Consider the following 19244-nt stretch of genomic DNA (forward strand, 5'->3'; position numbering starts at 1 on the left):
AAGGCTTAACCATAAACAAATGAATTCGTTTCAGACTTATAAAATAATATGTCAAAATGCGCTATTTCGATGACGGAACATGTTTTAAAAGGAAAGTATGAACGCACATGAGAGAACTAATTCACTTTCGCATTTCGGATGCACTTGGGGGAAAAAAAAATGACCTACAAGTTCTAATCCTTGATTAACATCCTTCATTGAAACGTCTTGCTGAACCACAGTAGGTTCCTCTTCTTCGTCACTATAAATTTCAGGCTCTATTGCGTCTGCAGTGAGTTTATCTTCATTCATGCATATCCTGAAACATGAGGAAACTATCTACATCGGCGTAGTCTTCAAAACACATTTTCTTTTAAGTTTAGATAATGATGCACTTCCTGAAAAATTTCACCGTTATCGGATTGTTCTTGGGGAATAATTAGTAGAAGAAGCATGCGAACCTTCATTCGTTTCGTCATTCAAGGGACAAATCCAGCATGTTCGAAGCAGTTTGCTGTCACTGTTTTGTCAATCGCATCCCATATCAAAACATAAATAAATTGTCTGCAACACTTCAGTTTTGCAATATGTTTTGCTTTTGATACGGCACATACTGTTTAAGACCATTCCTCGATAGATTTTCATCAAAGCGCTGGATTGTACCTTGATCAAGTGCCCTCGTGGGTAGAAAAGTTGGTAAAATCGCCGTCCTCTCCATACCCGGTGGAAAATACCTGAGTTCGAGTCCTGTCTGTGACGTGAGGAATTTTTATAGGCCTTTTTCACAACGTGGCTGAGTTTGGTCGGTGTCAGACGAGAGTAGCATGGTTTTTTCTCTCCCGAGACTCGGGTTTTTTTTCCAACAAACAGAAAATCGACACAGAACACACGCAATTTGCAAAGAGTATATACAGAGCAATATGGCCTTAGTCGCTGATGCTCCTAGAAAACCCTACTACAACAATAATTACTTGATCAAGTGGCCGAGAACTTATGTCATATCAGGTGACAAGTACTTAACAGTGATTGCATGTAGGTCATTCACTCGGTAATTAGAGGTGCAGTTATCCACAAACAGCAGAAGTTTTCTATTCTTGACGCTCTTCTTGCGGTCTAAGTCTGATCCATTCTTTGTAATTTTTTTATGATATCGAAGCTTTTTGAGTCTCTCGATTCATGGTAATCATTATCTTAAAATCTTAAAACATCGAAGGTTCTGGACTTTCCCAATGATTAAGAGGGGAAGCTTCTCTGTTCCAAACACGTTTTCCGCTAGAAGAATGGTAATTCTTTTTTTTTTTTTTTTCCATCACTACATTTTTTACCTTTAAATGTAAGAATTTTATCCGTAGCAACTTAAAAAATCCATTTCGTTAACATTGACAATATTTTATCATATATCAATAAAAAAATTATTTTAGTAAAGGAAAATCCACCAGAATTATCAAAGAACGAAGTAGCTTGGTTCTTTGATAATTCAGTTTACAGTGTAATAATTTTACCTCATTTTTGACAGTAGTATGAATTAAGTCTATTACATTAATATCAAAATCTAATGATTATTAGTAAGCTTGATTAAAATTTACTTTAAGAAATTATTCCTAAATAAATTTCTTATTTCAGTCAGACTAGAACAAATTAAACCTGTAATATTTTAGATTGATTTTTATATCTTGAGTTACGAGTAAACTTCCAGAAAGGTCGCAAATGATGAATGATTAAAATGTCACTTCAGATATTTTTTAATTTTTGTGATATTCTCCTTATATTTTTTCTTAGCTTCTATAGCTACTTTTTGACCAGTGAGCCAAAGGGATAATTTTAATAATTTTATTTATTATTATTTTTTTTAAATTTATTTTATTTTAATTTTTGTACCTAAATGTAGGGTATCAGCTTATGGCGTTGAATCATATGCTTGCCTAGTTTTATTTAATGATTTCGGGCACTTTTTGATTTTATTTAAGGAAAAAAAAAACACACCTCAGTTTTTAACTGGAAGTTGAGAAGCGCAGTCTAGTTGCTAAAGTAATTACTAGTATTACATTATTAGCCTTAATTAAAAAAAAAAACTGCTTTGGATCTTAATGCGATGTACAGTCTGAATTACGGTAGCTACCTGTTGTAATTGGGCGCGGCCTAGTTGAGCATCAACATCCAATATCATATCATAGCGTTATTTGATTGCTTCTGGAAAGCACATTATGCCGATCAGTTCCGAAAAAGTGCTTATGGGTTCATAGTACTGACATATACCATTTATTTTACTTCGTTGTTATTTTTTGAAACAAGAAAAGTGCTATGATGACTACGAGTAATGGAATTTACGAGCATTTCCCCCCGGGTACCTTGAATCCCATTTTAAGCGATTTAGACTGTATTTTGAACACGATTTTATAAAATTGTTCGAAATCTAGAAAAACCAAGTACATTAACTGTATGAGAACGCTTTAGAAAACGGAATGTCCCTGTGGGCTACTAAGTTGTATTGAATTTTCTCTGGAAACGCTAGGTACTTCAGTTAGTATTCAGTGTGAAATATTTTGCTAGCTACGAGACTTATTGGTTTTAAATATTTTCAGTTTAAACAACTAGAACTGTAGTATCCCGTGAGGGGAAGAGACAGAGGCCTGGGTTTAAAGTACGAATTCGTCAATTTGAAATATTTGTTGAAATTTTCATCGATCCAGTAGTATATAAAGAACGGACACATTCTTTATATAGTAGATGAATTTCCCTTGCCAACGTCATGTACTTCGGATAGTATTTTATATATAGGAGATTTTGTATATTTCAATCAAGCTGAACAGTTCGAAGGGCAATTTTAAGACTGGCAGAAAGCATTTGGACACACCTTTTTATAGTACTGTCAAGAAGGTTTACCGTATGACAGTTATGCTGTAGGGGAAAGCAGCCTTTACAGGAAAAGAACGAAATAAGTTTCTTATGCCGTAGAAAAGTTATATAAACACAAAAGGACATTTTAGAAAACGGTACATCTTCCCGTGATGCAATTTAATGGCGCAAGTGTATGATGTTTCAAAAGAAGGTTTCTTAAAAGAAATACGATATTTTGATATTAAGTGTAATTTACAGTTTTTTTTTTTTTTTTTTTAATCGAAGAGCAACCACTTTGAACGAAGATGAGAACATTTATCACTCGAGAGAAGCCTCCCCCCCCCCTCCATCCTTGCAGAAAGCGTATTTACGCGTGTGCTTAAACCATCTTCTTTCGTAAAACTCCTGTTAGGTTATTTACCTCTTCGATAATATAGAGGCTGTTTTTGTTTAGGAAATTGCTCTGGAAATAACCTAAGAAATGGCTATAAAGGAGGAATTATGGGACTCGTCCCGAGCAGTAATTTAGATGGCTGTTGCATGGAAGAGGCTAATCACTGCTCAAATTTCAGCACGATTCACGAGCCAACAGTGAGGATGCTCATGGTTTGTGTTTTGTGTTTTGTCAGCCACAAAATGCTTGTTTTTATCCTGATTGATCTTCCTCGCTGGGTGAGTTACGACCTGGCATACAACGTCGGTGCGCATACTCGTGTAATCTTCACTAAACATGTAGAGCTATGCGGAAATATTCTTTATTTATCTTCCGTTTCTGCTTCGGCGACAGCTTCGAAATAAACTCTATTCATAACTGTCCTTCATTTCTTGCAGGAAAAAATGCGAAAAGCCCTTATCTGGTGAACGCTATCATGCATATAATTAACTCACGGTAGTCGTTCATAAGTAAGACATTGATAGCTGTTACCTGTCTGTACATGCTACTAGACCGCCTTCAATATTAAAAGACACTGTGGAATGTTATTTCATACTGAAGGTCCTCATCTATCTGCTTATTCTCTATCTATCCGTCTGTTAATTATCTCTCTGCTGATAGATATATAGATTTCTTTTTGAGCATCATAATGATACAGAAGGAGAAAGAATTTGAAGCCATCTAAATTTCTCACAAATCGTATACAGAAATATCAGAGTCAAATTAAATAGCAGTAAAACCAGCGGTCTGTGGATTGGAAAATGTAGAGACCGAGCATGGATCACCCAGTCCAATGCAGCCAGTCTAGTGAAAGAGAAACTTGTAGAGGCGTACCTCGGCAATATCCAAACTTACTATCAAAAGGGCTGGACTCATTTTCTAAATAGCTTCAACGGGATACCAGATAAATGGTACAGTGTGTGTGAAACTGTCTCACTCAGAAGAGTTTTAATAGTCAACCAAACAGTGGTAGGTGTGCTCGGGCTAACTTTCAATGTGCTAACTCCACCCTCCGATTTCCTCCAGATACCAGTAACTATCTGATGTTTTCTGTGGAATAAAAGTAACTGGACTTCCTTCCGGAAATTCTCAACCATTCACTCAGTCGGTGGGGCAGAGCTAAGGTCTGGACTCCCTTGACGAAATAATATTTCAGATCGTTTTCTTCCGAAGGCGAAATTTTTAACTCCGTTACAGATTACATATGTATGCAAAAACATTTTTATACGGAGATTCATTTTTAGTTATTATTTTTTAATAAACAATAATTAAATACTTTATAACCACTGTTTATTATAATAAATTATCTAAAATAATTATAAAAATTGCTTTTCCCACTGTAGTCATACTAAAATCACTTCAGTCTCTGTTGAGACCAGTTTAATTAGATAAGGTTTAAGCACAAGTGCTTCACGAAATCCAAATCTTTGAACATCATATACCGTACCGTGACGTTACGGTATGACCTCACGTTTATGCTGTGCCAGTTCAACTTCAGGATGTTAGCCAGTTCCTGTTGTTACAAACAGTTTCAGCAATGCCAAGCGTGAAACCCAGAAATATTTGGACTGTTATAGTATTAATAATAGTATATAGGATGCAAATAGAATTTTATATTTTTGAAAATACATTGGCTGTTCGTTTTAATTTTAAAACGAAAAACACAAATTTCCACTGTCAACATCTCATTATCCTTCTCCAAATCATACTTGCCTATCTTTAAAATTTCCTTCATATTGAACTATTTTTACCGGTTTGATGCTTTCAGTTATTGTAACTCGACTTCTTTGTAATCAAGAGTTAAGAATAATTAAGACTTTTTTTTTTATATCGACAATTGAGATACTTCCGCGTTTTCTAGTACCCTAAACACTTACGTCTGTCACTTTTGTACCTTAAAGAAAAAGAAAGGTATTTTATTACAATAGTTATCATAATAGCGTTTTCCAATGCTGCTTGCCAGTGTATTTATTTTCACTAGATTTGCACAAATATATATTTATTCCACTTTCGGAAAAAAGCTTTCAATTTCGTTTTGGTACACATAAATCTTCCCCTTTGGTTTCTTTATTTCGACAACTAAAATACAGATTGTAAGGATCTAACTTTATTAGCATTAGCATTAGCAGAGGCATATGATGCAAGAAAGCAAGCTTATTCAGCATCAGCCAAAAAAAAACAAAAAAAAAAAAAAACCCACTCCCATTTCACCCCTCCGTTCGTTCGAAATACCTGTCCAGTTGAGCTTTAAATTTGTTTAGGCTATCAACTTCAACAACCAGTGATGGAAGTCGGTTCCACCAACCAACCACCCGCTGGCCAAAGGCAAATTTCCGCACATCTATCCGACATCCGTCCTTCCTCAATTTGAATTTATGCCCTCTGAGCTGATTATTCTGAGAAAGATGAAGAATCCCATTGGCATTGAGCATGCTCAAACCATTCAAAGCCTTATACACCTCTATCAGATCACCTCGCCGGTGCCTAGTCTCCAGACTCTGTAATTTGCAAAACTTAAGCCTTTCTTCGTAAGAGCAACCCTTTGTTCCATTTACTAATCTTGTTGCCCTTCTCTGTACCCGTTCCAGCAGCTCTACATCCTTCTTGAAATGAGGCCTCCAGACCTGTATACAGTACTCAAGATGTGGCCTTACCATTGCCTTATACAATGGAATAATCACCTCCTTATCCCTGCTAGAAAAATTCCTGTATATCATTGACAAGACACCATGAGCTACTCTTGCAGCTCGTCTGCACTGCTCAGAGAACTTCATATCTGCCTGCACAATTACCCCCAGGTCCTTTTCATTCTCCACCACTGTCAGTGTAGTACCGCAGAGTTGATACGTTGCTCTGGGGTTACTGTTTCCCATATGCAGCACTTTACATTTGTCGATGTTAAACCTCATTTGCCACCTCTCAGCCCATCTGTTCAACCTGTCCAGATCCTGTTGCAGCAGCATAGCGTCAGTATTGTCCTTAACGACCCTGCCAACCTTTGTATCATCTGCAAACTTGGACATTAAACTTGATATCCCATCATCAATATCATTCATAAACACCGAAAACAACAACGGACCCAACACTGAACCTTGAGGAACTCCACTAATAACATTAGTCCACGTTGAGCAGTGTCCATTGATTACCACTCTCTGTCTTCTGCCACTCAACCATCCCCTTATCCATAGCAGCAATTTGCCTCCAATGCCACACTGCTCCAATTTGTGCAGCAGTCTTCCATGTGCAACAGTATCAAAAGCCTTTCTAAGATCCAAATATATAATATCAAAGTTATTCCCTGCATCCAGTTCTTTTGTGACTACATCATAGTATCCAATCAAATTGGTCAGGCAAGACCTGCCCTTAACAAAACTTATGTATAACGATTTTGTCCTGCCAGCTATCTCGGTACTGCCATAAGCACAACTTAATGAAAAACATTCGTATCACTTAAAAAGTAAAATTGAATAATTTCTTAAATGGGTATTCAAAATATTTTTAAAATACTCTAACAACTTTTTCCGATAAATTCATAAGTTCTTTACTAAATGTAAATAAAAATATTAGTAAATTGAAAAATTAATATTTTAGTGAATTCTTGAGTTACGTTCATTGAGTAATCATCATTAACAAATCCTAAAGATTCTTTTCACGTTATTCAGCGACCTCTGACGAGTAGACAGACAATTAATACACGTACACATTTTATGATTTAATTTCGTAGTGAATATTAAGAAATTATCCTTCGCTGTTAAAAGTGCTACAGCGAACTAATAAATGTTGAGCTTCTCATTCTCGTACAGCTAAACTACCATTTCTACAGGCTAATAATGAAATTCCCCAGTGAATTAAGAATCAGGCTAACTCTTAGGTTAATTAGAGAAGGCTAATTAAGGAGTTCTCATGGTGTCTCACTCCGGCCGTAAGATAATTAAGAATTCCTTTGGTTTCTTTATTTCGATAATTAAGACACTTCCACGTTTTCTAATACGTTAAACACATAAGTCTGTCGCTTCTTTACAGTAAAGAACAGGAAGGCGTATTTTATTGCAATCCCTATCATAATAACGCTTTCCAATACTATTTGCCGGTGAATTTATTTTCGTTGGATTTCCACAAATATATTCACTCCACTCTCGAAAAAGCCTTTAATTTCGTTTGAATAAACAAGTAGATCTCCCCCTAATAGTATTTCTGAGAATGTAAGAATCTGTCGTTATGTATAACGATGTTGTCCTGCCAGCTATCTCGGCACTCCCATAAAGGCTGCGTGCCACCTTACATACTAAACAAAGATTTCCATACCCGTTTCATGCATAGAACTCATCCATTCATTGCTTAAACCAGTGTTACCATTTAGAGAATTTTGTTATTCCAACCACTACCACGTGAGACAGTGCTTTAGATTTTCTGCAGCCCTACCACAATTCTGTGTCTGCGTTATTCACGAGTTGTTTACCAGTGCGCTTGCGCAAAACCTAGTAAGCATTACTCTACTTGACTATTCAATTTTTCAGCTGCATCTAAAGGCCATGAAATAGAATAACTGATGCCATATTTTGCCTCGTGCCGCGACACTGTCTCATACTTCGTTAGGAGATTTTACCTCCTACTGTTTTACATTCCATAACGGCACACACTACTTATTTACATTCAAGTGTATACACAAAATATCAAACAGAGAACCAGGTTATTTAGATGAATACTTACTCGTGGTTTGTTTACTTATATTCTTTTTTCAGCACATTGCGATTACTGTTATATTTATATTGTGCAAATTTCCATATATTTTTATTCTATAAGGAAAGCAGTGAAATATCGCCATATAATAAAATTAATTTGATGTAAAAATAAATAATATAGTATATAATTATTTCTCACCATATAATTTATGTAAAATTTATTACTCAGTTTTATATTAAATTTATTTCGTTTCAAGTTTTTTTGATTTCATTTTATATTTGTTTAGGTATATTTATATACACTTGAATAGAAAAGATGCAAAAATATTTTTGATGCTATGAAAAGTGGAAACTATTAGCTAAAGATATCCTTTTTTTTTGCTGCCGAAAGCATAGTTAGGTTCTATTCTTGCACTTCTTCGAATCCTCCTATTCGAACATACAGTAATTTGCAAATTAGTAGGGGAAGTCAGCCCTCGTGGGTTGCACAGTTGGTAGGATCGCTGTCCTCTCCACACCGGGTGGAAAAGACCTGAGTTCAAATCGTGTCGATGACGGGAGGAATTTTTATCTTTTTCGCTTTAAAAAAAGTGAAACGGAGTTAGTCGGTCTCAGGCGAGGATAGCATGGTTTTTTTTTCTCTCGGAAACTCCGGTTTCTCGTTCACCAAACAAAAAATCGAACTCAGAACACACGCAATTTACAGACAATATACACGGAGCAACATGGTCTTAGTCGCCGATGCTCCTAAAACCCAACAACCAAGGAGTAGTACAGAGCTTACTGCAGGTAGGTCTAACAATAACTTCGATAATTCAAACTGGCTATAAGAGCATGGGTCAAATAAGAAAATAATGGAGAACTATTCAGTAGTTGTACAGAGAGGACTAGAACTATGGGAATATTGATTTGGAATATTTTTGACTGAAAGCACTGCCATGAGTAGAAGATATATTAGAGCTACGAAAAGAAAACTCTCACATGTTTGTATAATAATGCCAAAAGTATAGTTAATAAAATTGTTGAAATCGATGTGTTGTTGAATCAACTAAAGCCTATACAATAGGAATATTAGAAACAGTCTCTTTCTGATATACCTAATGCAGAATTTCATTATCATATGTAAGTACAATGTGCAGGAAAGACCATACATGATAGAATGGGAGTCTGTGTTACTCTTTTAATCAAAGCACATCGATTCAAGGAATGTATATCTAGTAGATGAAAACTGTCAAGATATTGAGTTAGTCCAGTGGTTTTCAACCGGGGTGCCGCAACAACAATTCAGGGGTGCCGTGTAATTTGGGTTTAAGCTACTTAAACTTATTATCATTATTTTTTTAATTTATATGTTTATTTAATTATAAAAAGGTGTACAGTATCTTTTTAATTTTGTGGTGATTTATAATTGATGTTTACTTAGTACCTCTATATAAAGAATAAAATTATTATATACTGTATATATATATATATATATAATTTGTATTATGAAATGTAATTTTTATAATTATATTATTGTAATAACTAATATATAATATATATATATTTTAATATTATATATATATATATATATATATATATATATATACACATACACACAAAATCGGATCTAACAAGCAGAAAATTGAGTGGGGTGCCGCAAAATAAAATAAATAACTTAGTGGTGCCGTTATTAAAAAAAGGTTGAAACCACTGAGTTAGTCTGTTGTCGGAAATAATGTTTTTTTGTGACGTGATGAGAACTCAAATGAGATTTGAAGTGTTACACACTGAGTGTGGTGAATAATATAACGCTTTGTATGGAGAAATAGAGTGCGCAAGCAGTTTTTCATATTCGAAAAGGAAATTATGATGGACTTAGGCGTTATTTGAATTCTGTTTAATCGAACAAGTACAAATGCTAAATATGAAATGTTTAAAAAAAGTAATTCTAGAGGTTACTCATGTATTTGTACCTTCAAAGCATTAGTGTTCCATGCCCGGAACTGTGGCTGTTGAGTTGAACGCAAGGAGTAACATAAAGATGCATGGATGGATATAAATTACAAGAGACACTAGATACCATAAGTATAAATTAATATTAATTTACACTAAAGGAGCAAGAAATGCGAAGGCAAGCTTAGTAAAGACATTAGAAGAAAAAAGGAAATAATGTTTTTTTTTTTTTTTTACATATGCGAACATTAAGAGGGGGGGGGACTGAATCATATGAGTATTGATCTGCTGCGGGATAACTTTGTTAACATCACTGATTATTTATATGGACAGCTGATGAGCTAAATAAATTTTTGCATCAATATTTACATGATTGCAACGTGATCATTTGGCGAGGAATGGAATTATACCAGAAACACAGCACGGGTGTGTTAAAGGGGAACCATGTCTAACTAATCTGATATGCTTTTGTAAGGTTGGCTGGAAAGAAATGGATGCAAGAATAATTTTGATATACTGTACTTTATTTAGACTGTATTAAGGCACCTTTTTTGATACCGACCCGTATGAACGCCTTTTACCTCCTTCAGATCTGAATTGAGATGAACTCATACGGCATCAAGCCTGATCACAGGCTTGATGCCAAAGTTTGCTGATAATACAAAGGACTGGAGAGTCGATTAACGGTACTAACCAAGGTATAATTGCTTCAACAAGCCCTAGTAAATTATTCGTTTGTGCTAGTTTAATAACACGGCAGATAAGGACATGAAAAAAACATTATATAATGTGTCTGTATTTGCGTATATGTTTCGGTCGACTTGCTTGGTTGGACGATAATCTCTAATTGATCATAAGAATAGTGATCATAACCATTGTGCTAATCATTGGTCTGAAAAATGATAGTTAAAAAATACAGAAAAGAGCAACAAGGCTAGTTGTTGATATAAAGAGGTATTTCTATAGATATAGATCTTTTAGTTTTGTTTTTCGCAGCCTCAGGAAATGGAAATATATATATATATATATATATATATCGTTTGTTTATATTTTTTTTTCCTTCGCAATCTGCACAAACTCGAGAACATGAACTTAAATTAAATTCAGGAAAACTAAATGCAGACTGGTATAAGAAAATATTCTTTTAGCCAAAGGGTTATTTTAATTCTTGGAATAAATTACTACCTAATTAATCTTGTTGAACGAGAGAGTTTATTTAAATTTAAATGTCATTTGAGAGATATCTGCATGGACCTGGGGGATTGTTTTAAGGCTGATGCTGAATAATCTTTACTTTCTCGCATTTAACATAATAACCTTGTTTAAATTTGTATTATTAAAAATTAAATATATAACTAAATATACCCATAAAATATTAAATAATATATTCCATTATAAGTTCAGTATTATTTTGTATTTGTAGATTTTTGTCTCCGTATCATTTTAAAGATACCAACTGAACATTTGCAATTTGTATATAGTAATTTCAGGTTGTTTAAATCTTCTCGGATAAATTAACGTTTAGTGTTTTGAACAGTTCAGTATAAATATTTTATAAAGTTATACTTTTCAGAAAAAAAAGTTTGTAACTGGGGTTAATTTCTACCTCAGTAAGACTGGAAGCGCAAAATTACCAAGAGACGTGATTTTTTTTACAAGACGACATTGGCATTTTTATGGATTTTACATTGCATTAAAGCATTAAAAACTTCAAGATGCAGCGACAGTTATTGAAGTAATTCGTCTTGACTCTGTTAAATAATGCATTGATCGTCGTAATATTTTGTAATCTATAGAAAAAAATAATGAATAATTATGATCAAACAGGAAGGTACGACTGCTTTAAATGTCAAATAACTGCCACGTTTGGTTTCTTAAACATGGCTCCACGTTAGCATTAGCGTTTTATTTATCATAAAAATATTTTGATGGATTAACTTCAGATGTTTTAAAGTAGAAAAGCGATTGATCCAATTTTGACTAAATTTATTAAGATTTTGCTGTTAATTACAGTTACAGAACATTTTGAAGAGGGACTTTTATCCCACGTATACAAGACGATATTTCATCCATATGATCCGAGAGGGAATTAAACCTAAGATAAGCAATTATTCTTCTTAGCGAGTCAAAACCAAATGGAAAGTTTTCGAAGTGACTACTCTCGCAGCCAGTTGTTAATTTTGCTATAGCCATCCAGTTGGTCATCTTGTCCTCTAAAAATAACAATAAAGTAAATTTGAAGCAGAGAATGTCTGCGGCTATTAAAAGTAGTAGGAAAATTACTTCTAGTTACACAGGAACCGAACCAGCTTAATATCTGAGCATCTCCTGTGGTCTGACTAAATTACTCATTAAATCGTGGTTTCCCTAACCTGGTTTACCGCACATAGTTTCTCCCCCTCTGTGGCTTAAACCATCCTTTTAAAAAGTTCTTTTATGTTTATATCCGTTTCGCAATATGCTGTGTTGAAATCCGAAATAATATTTGTACGGCACTTTCGTAAGTTCTATGCTTGCTGAGACATTCTTACGTGGTTATTGAAATACTCTGCCACCCTAATTTTCTTGTATTCTCCCAGACCTTGTGGTCTTTGAGGAGATGAAGCCCGGCAGATGAATTCTTTATATTATTTCTGTTCTGTGTGTTATCTGATTTTTTGGTATCTATTTACAAATTTCGCATCCTTCGAAAGGGCCGGCTGCAAAGGAGACGAGGATGTTTCAGCAAGCGTTATGTGTTTTCGCATGTGCCTTCAATATCTTACTGATCTCAAGGTGTTGTAATATAAAATAAATTCGTAATTCCTGCGTATATTCACCCTACTCTGGGTATAGCTTAATATAATTCTTTTAAGTTACTGTTATTAGATTCTAAATTTAAATTTCCGCTAGAGTGGGAGTACAGAACACGCGTTTTAATTAACTGTAGTGTGAGCTCACATGACTGCGAAATATGGTTAATTGTTGTTTTTATCAAATCGAATGGCTGCAAACTCCTCTGAGTTGTGGCCCTTCCATGTATAAACGGGATATTTTTTTTTTAATATTTGAAAAGTTTTCGTACATAATCAATAAAATATTACTTTTCAAATAGTCAAATTTTCGTGAAACTTATCACGGAAGAATGATTGTTTTATATTATAAGACTTATTCCGAATATTCTACTGGACGCTGGTTGTATTTTTCAGGATGATGGAAATGTCACCAGTATAATCAAACACGAACCTGTGGGGCTAAATTAGACATACATCCAACTGTGTTACCACGTCTCATATTAAAAAAATATATATTTGCTCAACTCTCTTATAGTTCTTGCCTGTTTTTTCTATTATGTGTTTTCATTATGAATTTCATTTTTTGCAATTTGCTATTCCTATGGATACATATAAAATTGCCATTAATTTGATTTATATATACTAAAAACAAAATGGGAACACTGAAAATATTGAAATTTCGAAGTACCAAAGAATTCCTAGATACAGACTGGATTTATTGTTTCTAGGGAAGAAATTTTATACATAAAATTGAAGTGTCATCTATCTGGTCATTCTCTGTGTTGCGATAGTCATTTCTTCTTTTATATTATTCATTACTAATAAATAGCTATAAAACTTGACTTGTATCACTCTTCCAAAAGCTTCTTTGATGGAGTCAAGTACCGAAATTTTGTTTCCGTTGGCAACAAAAAAAGGAAGATTCCCTAAAAAGAAACACGTATATTACAGGAAACCATAGCTATCAGACGACTGATACAACCAAATCAGTAAAAGGAGGGTCAAGAAAATATTCCGGCATATTTTCTGGCAGCGGGTCTTCTTTGATGTTCCCATTATTTTCCTTGACATAAATCACTTGGCTCAAATCTGTATAACCGGTTTACTTTGATTCCTCCGCCTGAAAAGAAAGAGCGCAGACGAAAGAGAGAGAAAAGAAATCGCCACCACCAGCACGCTGGTTGCTTTTCTCGTGCAGAAACTCTAGCCTACGACAACGCTAGGTGGTGGTGATGTCGCTGTTGGCGGAAACCGGAGTGACAGGACGGGTGTCCAAGACGGCGGGGATAAGAAGTACGGTCTCTCTGACAGAGATGGATGGCTGGAGTCAGTGGCCGAGAGAGCTTCAGCAGGCAGATTTCGGTACTACCTCAATCTACAATATGGCACGAATGAAGGAAAACTACAAGTCTTAGTTGTCTCCTTTTCTTATAGTAGAACCTCTTCATATCTGTCTGTTCTCTTCCGTATCACGGACTTTTCGATCTCTTGTTAGACCACTAATAAAATTAATCGATAAATTTATTTATGTTAAGAGAGACAAAGCCAATTGCAGTACCCAATTGGAAAAAAAGTACTGCACACGCGCCATATGTATAATAACAGGCAGTAAATGTATTAAGTACGGAGTTTTTAAGAACGAAAAGTAACGCTGAAAGCCTGTTAAAAGAAAAAGTTATGCAAAAGATAAACGCAATTGTGTACATCACGCTCTAACAGATGAGTCTTTGAGGCCATTTATCACCTTTTGTTGAAACCCGGATTGAGAACAATTAGACTTTTAATTTCTCATTCTCTGAATATTCATCAAATTGCGTCTGGGTAGCAAACAATTATGTATACCCTTGATAATGAGTAAAGGATAATGAAGTACAATTTATAGTAAGAGCACTCTGAAACGCGGAGTTGTTACCCAACTGTTTCATAATAACAGCATTTATTATTGCGAGAGGATTTTTCATCTAAATTTTAATACGACCATTCGTATAATAATTATTCTGTAAATTTGCACAGACAAAACTTTACACTTCTTCCTTTACTGGATTTTAGATGACTATTGCAGTGCATGTCATCAGTAGTTGTAACGTCAGTATGATGACACCACTCAACGGTAGAACTTTGTAAGTTTTTAGACGATACTGGTTTATTTTAACGAAAACTGGTGCATAAACAAAGAGAAAATTAACGCAAGAGGCAGTTCTCTGTCGTTTCATTCTTTGCTGTGAACTGATTAAAATTTCGCGGATCATTATAATAATGATTGTGTTTTATTGTTAGAATAATCTCCCGAAGCACTATAGAATCTTTCATTTTTCATGCCCTTAATTTATCACCACACTACGTGTATGATGAAATAATGGAAAATATCTCGGGGGACAGGCCTTATAACTGTCTAAACAGCGACAATTCTATCGCGAGTTAAATTAAAAAAAATAATTTATTTTATAAAGGCTGAAGAAAGGAATGACCAGTCGGAATTCAGGTGGGCTTTCATCACAAAATGCGGGATGTTGATGAACAGTGCTTAAGAGTGCACGGAATTTATCGACGCTTCAGATGATGACGAAGATGTAATTAACATACCGTCGCCGAAACATCAAGGGAAATAGCGCTAAAATGGAGCGCACAGTAAACGCTTGTAATTCACTTTGTCCTGTGACGCTGGATATCTATCTTCACCAGGAAATGATCCTTCACTATCGTCCCAGCTTTCCACCGCGTCTCGCAGATAGCTCCTGGAAAATCGTCCAACTATCCCCAGTGCGAACAGTAGAAATTTGTGTAATTTCTGCATCCATTTTAAGCTGATGATAATTACTAATCCACCAGTTACACGTACTGTCCACATTTAATAGATACAGGTGGCATTTGAAATCACCATGAAATGGTTAATCAAGGGAAGAATTCTACAAAATCTTTTATAAACTCCTGAATATTTATTATATATTCGTTGGATTATTATAGATTTATCGAAAACATCTGAGTGATAGAAGTGCATATAGCCAGTTACCAAAAAAGTCAACAGGATGCGTTCCCGAGAATTGCATTGAGTCGATCGAACATCATGAGAATTCTGCTATTGCATGCATGCGATTCAGGAAGGAGATCTGATCGATGGACACTGTAAGTGATCCTAGACATGTAGACATGCATAGTATCTTATGTGGGGCGGCTCGTGAACGCCAGTTCAACTCCGTTATGGTGCACTGTGATGATACAGAACTTTGTAAAACACGTGTGTGTGTGTGTCTGTTTAGTTGTTTCTGGTCACTTTGCTACCAGGTTCTTGAAATACGGAAAAGGTTCACTACCTGTCTACGCCTGACCAGAGGAACAACGGTACACGACACTACACTACAAAATCCATACACTTTTTAACTTCTGGCATTGATAGTGTTCTGTTTCGCTCCCACAATGTCTACTACTCGGAGATGGGGGAAACCCCTGGTGCCGTTTAAACTAAACACACACACTCTACCTGTCTACGCCACGAGGAGGCGGGCGACAACTACCACGTACTGTCCCTCACTGGGGACGCAAATCCTGTACCCTCTGGAGGTAGTGCGAAACCAGTGGGTGCCAGCCAAATACCGTGACCTCGGTGATTCAAACCGAAGGCACCATAGTAAGTGATGCTGTCAGAACAGTGAAGCTAGTTATTTTCGTGAGGTAATCATATGGTTAGACGAAGCGATGTCAAATTAAAGGATCATTTAAGCAATTATGTTTACTGGTCCAGCCACAATCTTCACTTCACTCTACAGATAGAGGTGAACCTGCTTGGGATTAGTGTAGGGATAGAATTTTGCTCTGTGGGATAACTGGATATTACAGAATCCATGATACTGGGCAGTTATTTTGAATTGTTAATGAGTGATGCGGTTCGCTTAATAAGAAAGGTGTTTCCAGATACAAAAGTGTACTTTCAACCGGGTGATGCACCTCCACATATTCACTCTGATGTCTGTGCTTATCAGGATAATGAATTTACCGAACGATAGATAGGTCTCGGAGGGGGGGGGGAGGTTGTTTTTGAATACACCCCAAGGTCTCCAGACCTTACCTCGATCAAGATTACGTGTACATTCATAAACTGATTCAACAGGAAACTGGCAAATTTTACAACTGCATTTGCACCATTGTATGTCGAGCTGTAGAGAAACGATGCCGTTCATGTATGCATATTGGAGGCGAACATTTTGAACTTAAGTTACTACTTCTTTAATGCACCCCATTTCTATGTATATAATATATCTGAATCCCTTTTGGTTAATGTTTATCCAGTCAAAATGTTTATACATAATTTTGTCTCACTCTGTATAATACTAATATATTTGAATATATTCATATTAGAAAGTCATATGTTCTTTCGATTATTGCTCATTTAAGGATAAATTGCTACAATGGATAAAAGGGTGGTTGAGTGGGAGACGACAGAGAGTGGTAATCAATTGACGCTGGTCTTCGTGAACTAACGTTATTAGTGGAGTCCCACAGGGTTCGGTGTTGGGCCCGCTGTTGTTTTTTATATTTATCAATGATATTGATGAAGGTATATCAGGTTTAGTGTCGAAGTTTGGGGATGATACAAAGGTTGGCAGGGTTGTTAATGACAATAATGGCACTGTGCTACTGAAACAGGATCTGGAAAATTTGGTTAGATGGGCTGAGAAGTGGCAACTGAAGTTTTACATTAACAAAATGCAAAATACTGCATATGGGTTGAAGTAACCCCAGAGGAACGTGCCAACTGTTTGGTACTGCATTTAGGGTGGTAGAAAATGATAAAGATCTGGGAGTGATTGTGCGGTCAGATATGGAGTTTTCCGAGGAATGCAGACATGCTTCCAGAATAGATCATGGGGTATTGTAGTGATATAGAGGAATTTTGCTAGCAGGGAAAAGGAGGTAATTATCCCTTTGTATAAGGTAATGGTCAGGCCACGCCTTGAGTACTGCGTACAGGTCTGGAGGCCTCATTTTAGGAAATTATGTAGAGTTGCTTGAGCGTGTACAGAGAAGGGCAACAAGATTGGTGAGAGGAACGAAGGAGTCCTCTTACCAAAAAGGCTTAAGTTCTGCAAATTGCAGCGGCTGGAGACTAGGCACTTGCGAGGTGATCTGATTCAGGTGTATAAGGCCTTGAATGGGTTGAGCACGTTGAATTCTGATGGGATTCTTCCGCTTGCTCAGATTACGAACCTGAGGGGACATAAATTCAAATTGAGGAAAGACAATTGTAGAACAGTAGTAGTAGTAGTGGCATGTGATGCAAGAAAGCAAGTGTATGAGCTTATGCAAAATCAGCCAAAAAAAAAAAAAAAATCACACCATTCCCTCCAAATGCCTGTCCAGTTTCTCCTTAAATTTATTCAACCTATCAACTTCCACAATGACAGATGGAAGTTTGTTAAAGGCAAATTTCCGCACATCTATTCTACATCTGTCCTTTCTTAATTTGAATTTATGCCCCGTTAGGTTGGTAATCTGAACAAGTGGAAGGATCCCATCAGAATTCAGCGTGCTCAACCCATTCAAGGTCTTATACACCTCAATCAAATCACCGCGCAGGTGCCTAGTCTCCAGCCACTGCAATTTGCAGAACTTAAGCTTCTCTTGGTAAGAGGATCCCTTCATCCCCCTCACCAATCTTGTTGCCCTTCTCTGTACACGCTCAAGCAAATCTACATCCTTCCTAAAATGAGGCCTCCAGACCTGTACGTAGTACTCAAGGCGTGGCCTGACTATTGCCTTGTACAGAGGGACAATCACTTTCTTTTCCCTGCTAGCAAAATTCCTATATATCATTGACAAAACCCCATGACCTGCCCTGGCATGATGTACGGAAATTTGCCTTTAGCCAGAAGGTGGTTAATTATATTTATTTTATTTTTAACATATAATATACACAACAGGCATTCGCCCAGTTAAAGTGTATAACAGAGCAAAGGTTGTACAAAACATAAAAATAAATGGTAGACTAATATACTTTGTACAGTGAAAGTTAATTCAAACGGGAAAAGTCCAATTCACAAAAATAAAAGAGATATTCATGACGTCAAGTCCAGCGCTATGTAACCTCGCAGAAAGCAGTTTGCTGCAGGAGACATCACACACACACACACACACACACACACACACACACGAATAATGAGGACATCTTTAGCCCAGAGCTCATCCATCAATCGGTCAACTTACTCCAAATAGTTCTGTGAAATTGTTTCTTGTTCACAGCCATATCCAAGTCAAACTTGTTCATGAGTGCCAATGTTCTTTTGAAGAAGGAGTTCCTGGATATCTCTAATCTGGAGTTCCCCATGTGGAATGTAGTCTTCTGTCTAGTAGCCACCACTGGAGCGTGAAGGTCAATATGGCACAGAAGATCCGGCAGGTAGGTTGAACCAGCGAAGATGTGGTACAACAGTTTTAAATCAAGAACAGTTCGCCGAGTTTCCAGAGATTGAAGCTTGAAGTAGGAACAGAGATTCCGGTAGAAGATTCTGTGGTAAAACATGGGGTTACGTCTGGAAAGATAGTGGATAAATTTCATCTGGAGCGATTCTATTTGCTGTATCAAGTATGCATAGTGTGGGTTCCATATAG

The sequence above is a fragment of the Mastigoproctus giganteus genome, chromosome 8 (genome assembly GCF_048544385.1).
Source record: "Mastigoproctus giganteus isolate SK-2022 chromosome 8, ASM4854438v1, whole genome shotgun sequence".
Lineage (NCBI taxonomy): Eukaryota > Metazoa > Arthropoda > Arachnida > Uropygi > Thelyphonidae > Mastigoproctus > Mastigoproctus giganteus.